A 7,948-nucleotide genomic window follows, 5' to 3' on the forward strand; every position below is an offset into this window, starting at 1 on the left:
CTGTAAGTGAGAATTCAATGACCTATGAAATATCATTTGGAAATGAAAGCTAGTTGTGAGTTGGAAAGCACCAAGGAGCAACTTGCCATCCTGGTCCTGTGCTCATTTGGAATGCAATCAGCTCAAGTGCTCAAGTGCCATCCTCACAAGCCTCTCACACACATGACTTTGAAAGGCAAGTTTCATCTTGAGAATTACTGTTGCAGCTTGATTCATAAACTCTTCAAGGTAACAAAAAAGAGATTGTAAAGAACAACGTATTTGTAGCCTTATTCCAGAATAACTCAACATTCACCAGCTTCATCATCTGAACTGGAGTTTTGAGCAGAAATGACTTAATAAAAATGAAATATTAGCAAGGGATAAAATATTCTCTTTTGTAGATGTGCAAGTCAAATATATTTATATGTAACATTTATATTTTCTAATGAATTTTAAATTAATTATTTTATATAAAAAATTACAACTGTAAGGTTAAAGTTATAAGTTATAGATTATTGTACAATTTGTGATGACCATCATCACTATAACATCACACTGAGTAGGATTAGACATTATAAGGAAAATGAATAATGATTATATTGCATTATGTCAGCTAAGAATATGATCTATATATGTAAAGATGAATCTTATCAATGATGTTTTATACAGAAGATTGTCAGCAAAGTCAGTAGATATCAAATAACAAAAATAACCCTGAGATTTAACCCTGCCTCTTACCATGTCATCTATATAAAGTTGTCAGAACATTCTCTGTGGTTTAGAAATATGGTGAATCTTGGTAAATACTTAACCAGACGTTAGATAATTGGACTTTAATTTGGGCTTACAGCATTTAACTCATTCACCATGGCCCTAACCATAAAACCTTTCTACTATAAGAAGAACACTAATTATCAAGTACTAATTTGTCTCTTTAGTATGGTCCTGATCAACCTTTACCATCTACTACAATTATTTGTGAACAACCCATTTTTTTTTCTTAAAATTTGTAAAAATTCTTGAGACTAGGAAAAGTTTCTCTTGGATCTTTACCCATAAATATACAAAATATGTTTTCTATAGCTGAATATTTTTCACAATTAAATATTTCACATGTGCTGTTTTCACTGTCATACCACCCTGAACCTTCTATGTGATAGTGAGTCCAATCCAACTTATTTCAGGTTTTCTCTAACCAAAATTCTTTTTGTAAACAGTTCCATTGCTTTTTACAACTGTGAAAACCCCAAGTTGTCCTCATCCGTGGGGTGATATTAAGAAAGTGTTATCTTTTATTTAATACACTAGAACTTACACCTTAATGATAGCACAGCATTCCAAATGTGTCCACGCTCAAAAGAAAGTATTTAAAATGTATAATCAGTAGCAAATAATTCTAAAACACATTGCATCTGCAGGATCAATTAACTCAGATATGTCTTTGATACATGTATGTTGTATATCACCTGAACCATACATAATGTCCCAGGCCACAGCATTTCTCATATCCATCTCCACCACATGAGTTTCTTTTAATATTTAATTTTTTTGTTATAGGTGGACACAGTGTCTTTATTTTACTTTATGTGGTGCTGAAGATAGAAACCCACACACACCAGGCAAGTGTTCTTCCTCTGAGCCACAACCCCAGCCCAATGGGTTTCTTACTTACAGATACAAACCAGCATATTTTCATACAGATTCATCATCCCACCTTTCCTTCTGAATAATTTCCTAGAATAAAGACATTTTCAAACAACCAAGCATTACAAAAATTAATCCAATGCCTACCTTTTCTTAGCATGATACTAGAGGATTCAATAACCAAACAGAATAAATAAATAAAATAATAAAGAAAGAGATAACAGGGGACTCAAAGGTCATGGGAACTTTCTGCATCAGGAGGTTATCATAAAAGGTTCAATATGTTGCTAAAAGTGAGGTCCAGGACCAGGACATGACGGCACACACTTGCAATCCCAGAAACTCCCATTGTCCTGCTCCAAAGTTCCAGGCCAGCCTGAGCAACTTAGTGAGACCCTGTCTTAAAATAAAAAATAACATGGCTGGGAATGAAACTCAGTGGTACAGAGCACCTGGCAAAAACAAAACAACAACAACAACTACTACTACTACTACAAAATAGTGCAGAGTAGGCCTGTAATTGGGTAACAGGAAGAAAAGATTACAGAGATGGGCACTAGGGCAGAAGAGTTTTCCAGAAACATGGGTAGATATAAGACCCAAAGCACTTTACTACCAAAAGGGAAATTTGCACCTCTGGTGGCAAATTAATGAAAAATTCATCAAAATAAAAAAGCTCACAGAAAGATGAGATAGTCATTTACTTCAGTTGAAAATAAAAAAGCTAAACTCTGATTGTGAATATAATCCTCGCAGCTAAACATAGATCACATATACAGTCACAATCACCAACACTCAAGAACACTGAAGTTTAAAATTAATTTTAAAAATTCCTTACACCATATTGTGAAGTTGGGACTAGAGAATGTGCATGTGTTTGTCTGTCATTGTTTGGTTTTACTGTGTTTGCTATTTCAGTTTCTTTCCATTTTTGTATTCTATTCATATCTTAACACATTTTTACATGTTCACATCAGTACTGCTAACCACAGGCACAGTGTTGTGTTTGCGTTTCTGTACATGACCAAATAAACTTAAAACCTACTCTCCCTTGAATTATAATAACATAAAAGCCTAATCTAAAAAAATGTATAAATATGTCTTAAACCTTTAAAAGAAGGCGGTAAATATCAGAGTAAACAATTAGAAGTTGATTAGCTCTTCACATAAAGTTGGTAGATTGCTACTTTATTTTAGTATTTTGTGAGTTAAGAAAACATTGTATGTGCCTGTGCAGTAGTTTTTTATCTGAGAAAATTCTATGAGCCTGAGTGTACAGGTGCAATACTCTAGAGAGGTTCTATGGTTGTTCAAGGTGTTTGAAACCTGTGGCCTTGCTAAATTAATTTCCCAGGTTGGATGTTTTTGATACCACCTATGTAGAAAGAATTTAAACTCCAGTCTTACTTGAGGGCAGCTTATAGGTATGAATTCTCAGGAGTGACTTTCATTTCACAAACAAGTGGCAAACTGTGAAAAATTTGCTAAACATGTTCTCCCTTTAAAGAGTGGATTGTTTTTCTTTAACACTGAGAGTTTAGACTTTCAGAGGTGTTTATATGGGTTATTATTCCGATTCTCTATCTTTCACAGGACACTAGGTCTTGGTTCTTTTGTTCAATGGAACCTTTAAAACTGAAGTGCTTATGCAGATGTCTTCAGGGCAGCCATGGGTTTAACATTTTTTGGATGCTCCTGGCTTATCCTGGTTCTCTGAGGAGTTTGCTTCCTTTCTCCATTTAGTTATGTATTCTAAAATATTTTTTAAAATGTTTTCACACATTTTATCTAGCATTTTAAACTTTTTATAACAACTTTGTTGAAATTTAATTCCCGTCATTTACCATTTTCAGTTGCTTTGTTGGAGTAATATTGATAGGATATATTCTTGTAAATAAAGAACTTTAGTATAGTATGATTATTTTCTTCTATCCATTTTCTTTTCTTTTTTTTTCTTGATAATTTGTCAGATATACAGCTACCTAGATTGATCCTTCAAATTCCTGCCTTTTCAGTATTCTTTTTCATTTCTTTATCTTTTTTGGCCTACTCTTTGGATTTCTTCAGCTATATATGTATTCTTCATACCTTTTTCTTCTGCTGTCATGATTTTGATTCCAGGAACTTCTTCTTGCTTTGTTAATATTCCTTTGTCTATCATTCTATTTTTGATTCATATACACAATACTTTTTAATATTTTTAAGGATATTATTTGAAAATTGTATTTTCTTTCTCAATGTTTTGAACTTGTTTTGCTCTGTTTCTTTGATATGAGAAGTCATTTGAAATATCTACAAGTACATGGGTATTTATTTGTATTTAAGAGTAAAATGTTTGAGTAAAAGGTGTGGTTTTTCTAACCTGAAATGGCAGAGGTAGTAAGGGTGCATCAGCGGACTGTGACAGAGCTGTTCTTGCCAGGTCCTTCAGGAGATCACAAACTCCACAAACTGCACTCACTGCACTTTGTGGAGGAATCTTCCAGTCTCCTAAAGCCACCGGTATGGTTGTTAACTTCTGGAGAGTGAGTAGGAGGATTTCACAACTCTATTATTTGCAATACAGTAAGAAAAATATATAGATATTATTTAATTCCTCTACCAGTAGAGAAACTTATCCATTGCATTTTATTATGCCTGAGTTTTTGAGTGCAAAATCAGGTTTTCAATTTTCCCAGAGTATAAAACTTTGGTTTTCCATGATGGGAGGATAGTAGGCCCTTAGCTGTTTCAGATCAAGGAGGTAGTCTGAACATATTGTACTTTTCAGCCCAACCTGTCTCCAGTGCCTACTCCTCAGGGCAAAGAATTCTGATCACCGAGGGCAGGACATGCAAATAATCTCTCTTCTTTTTGACTTCCCCTTTTTACTAGACTAGGGATTTAGCATTCTCAGCTTCAAGTCAGTGACCACTTTTCCATTCACTTTCATCCTCCCAAATCACCAGTGTTCACTCCTGTTATTTTTTGTATTTTATTTTATTTTATTGCTGTGCAATCATACCATTGACACTCATGAAGAGTTAATTTTGTATAATTTTGAGGGGGGAGTAGAAGACAAATATTTCGTCAACCTGTCATGTTTAACTGGAAGTACACAAACAAATTTTTATTTTTCAAATGACTAAATGTATCTACTTAAGGTCCATATGTCTAGTTATTTTTCTTTGTCAAATTTTTAAGCTTATAGTTTAAGTTATCTACTAGACCATGAGAATCTCAACCACTGACCTCTGGTCTTGTATTCACCACTCACCCACCCACATATGGTAGTCATTCTAGAGTTTTTATTCCAGATTGTCACAATTTATGTGAGTCAGGGGAAGGAAAGTGATCACTGTTAACATGAAAGAAGTAAGATGCATGAGTTATTACTTTGCCATTCTTTGCAATGCCTAGTAATATCTTCCCAGATGGTCCCCCACCTCCCAAGCTCTCGAACTCTCTCATATTCTTTTCAAGACATTCTTTATGGAATAACACATTTAACTTTTCCTATGAATTAAAATCTTTACCTCAGTCTTTCACTTATATGATATCCTGGGGGATATCATTGCACATTTGAAAATTTTCTTAAAAATCTCTGGAAGCCTTATCCTGTTTTTCCTTATACTCTTCTTGCAATTGTGATGCTAATTCCCTCATACATATGTATATACACATTTTCTTGGGACCTTTGTCATAATTCTTTGGTTTTGATGTTTATAAGTGTTTGAATTTAGATGTGAATATTTTGGGGTTCTTTTGAACATGATTTGTTTAAAAATCTCTCATAGTTTATATACTTTATTAACTTGGGGAAATTTTAAACACATAATCCTTTTCCTCTATATATTCTCTATTTCCTCCCTCTTCGGTTTGTTGACACTTGTACTTGAAACCTCCATGTTTTAAAAAAAAAAAAATGTTTTTTTTTTTAATCTTATATTTTCCAGTTGGTGACCTCCTCCTGGTGCCCTCTGTAAGATTTCCTCAACTCATCTGCGTCTTCACTAACCCACTTTCCTGTTGAATTGTACTGTTAATCAGCTCCTCTTTTGACTTATCTATTTCAGATTCTGTATGTGATATTTAAAGATGATTATTTTAATAACTTCTTGTCCTGCTTTGTGTTTCCTTTATCCTTTTTTTTATGTCTTTGAGAATGGTTATATGCCTATTTCTAAGTTCCATTCATTTTGTTTAATTTTATAAGATAATCCTCAGGTAGGAAAGGCAAGCCTCAGGGTAGCCTCTGATATAAATTATAGGCTGGTCTTCCCATTTTCTACACTTTTCTCTTGGGTGGCATACCCTCAAGTAACTGTTGTTAACTTCTCTTTATTCTCTTCCAACAGTTGTCCTTCTGTATTTTAAAGACATAATCTTTATAGTGGAGTAAGATACAGTAGAACATTTAGCCTTTTGGCCCTCTGCCAGATGCTAACTTGCCAGATGCTAACTTGAATGGACAACAGGGAAAAAGTAAAATGTCCTGCTTTTTCCTGTTGCTTTCCCTAGGGACATAGCTCTCTTTATTCCCTCCTTGCACTATAATCAACCACCTTTCACTTCCACAAACATGTCTCCATTCAGTTTTTACCATAGATTGCAGGCTTTTTTAGATCCACTTACATTTCTGCAATATCTCTGGGATTATACTCAGAGAAGGGACTCAGCAACAGCCCAAGTTAGTTGGAGATTTGTCCATGATTAAAAAAAAAATGTAAATTACCATCACACCCACTCATTGCATCAAATGATTATTTGAGATAAGGAGTACAATAGAATTAAGAGCTTGAAAAAGATTATAATAAAATCTACACTGCCCCTGATATGTCAAAATTTTATTCAAAGAAGCCACCAACAGATTTAATGCAGTTTCCATAAAACACCTATGATGTTCTTCATAAAACTAGAAAAAAATACTAGAAATTATATGGAAAAACAAACAAACAAACAAACAAGAAACAGAATAGTCAAAACAATCCTGAGCCAAAAAAAGAGCAAAGCTAGAGGCATCAAAATACATGATTTCAAATTTTGTTTGTTTTGCAGGGGGCACCAGGGATTAAACTCACGTGCACTTGGCTACTGAGCCATATCCCCAGCCCTGTTTTGTATTTTATTTAGGGAGAAGCCTCAGTGAGTTGCTTAGTGCCTCTCTGTTGCTGAGGTTGGCTTTGAACTCGCAATCCTCCTGTCTCAGCCTCCTGAGCCTCTGGAATTACAGGCATGTATTACAGGACCCCGGCTGATTTCAAATTTTACTACAAAGCCATAGTAACTCATTACTGTTATAAAAACTGACTTGCAAACTAAGAACAGAATAGAAGACACAGAGACAAACCAATAGAACTATACTCATCTGATTTTGACAAAGGTGCCAAAAAAAATTAGAAGAAGAATAGCTATTTTAGCACCTGGGAAAATAGTTATTGATATGTAGAAGAATGAAACTAGAATATTCTCTCTCACCCTGTACAAAAAAATCAACTCAAAATGGATCAAATACCTACCCTAAGACCAGAAACTTTACAACTATAAGAAGGAAAAAATAGGAGAAATACTTCAACATATAGATAGCTATAAAGACTTCCTGAATAAGGCCCCATAACTCAGAAAATGATCAACATATGCAATAGCATCAAATTTAAAAGCTTCTACATAGCAAAAGAAATAATTAACAAAGAGACAACTGAAAGACTTTGAGAATATTTTTGTTCACCCAACAGAGGACTAATATCCAGAATATATAAAGAACTCAAAAAACTCAATATTAAAAAAAACATTAACTCAAACAATAAATAGGCAATTGAACTGAACAATCATATCTCAAAAGAAGTATAAGTGACCAATAATTATTTGAAAATTTTTTTCAAGATTTTTAGCCATCATGGAAATGCAAATCAAAACTATGCTAAGATTTCATCTCATTCCAGTTAGAATGGCAAATATCAAGAATATAAGTAACAATAAATCCTGGAGAGGATGCAAAGAAAGGAACTCATTCATGTGTACTATTGGTGGGAATACAAATTAATACAACCACTATGGAAATCAGCAAGGAGGTTCCTGCAAAAGCCAAAAGTAGAGCCACCATATGTTCCAACTGTGCCTCTCCTTGGTGTTTATCAAATAGAATTAAAGTTAAGATATTTGAAAGACCCATGAGTACATTGTCACATCAGAATTCACAATAGCCATGTTATGAATCAGCCTACATGTGTGTCAACAGAAAACCATTATATACTCATATAATATATGTACATGGTATATTATATCATATATATATATATATATATATATATATATATATATATATATATATATATATATATAT

The sequence above is a fragment of the Marmota marmota genome, unplaced genomic scaffold (assembly GCF_001458135.2).
Source record: "Marmota marmota marmota unplaced genomic scaffold, marMar, whole genome shotgun sequence".
Lineage (NCBI taxonomy): Eukaryota > Metazoa > Chordata > Mammalia > Rodentia > Sciuridae > Marmota > Marmota marmota.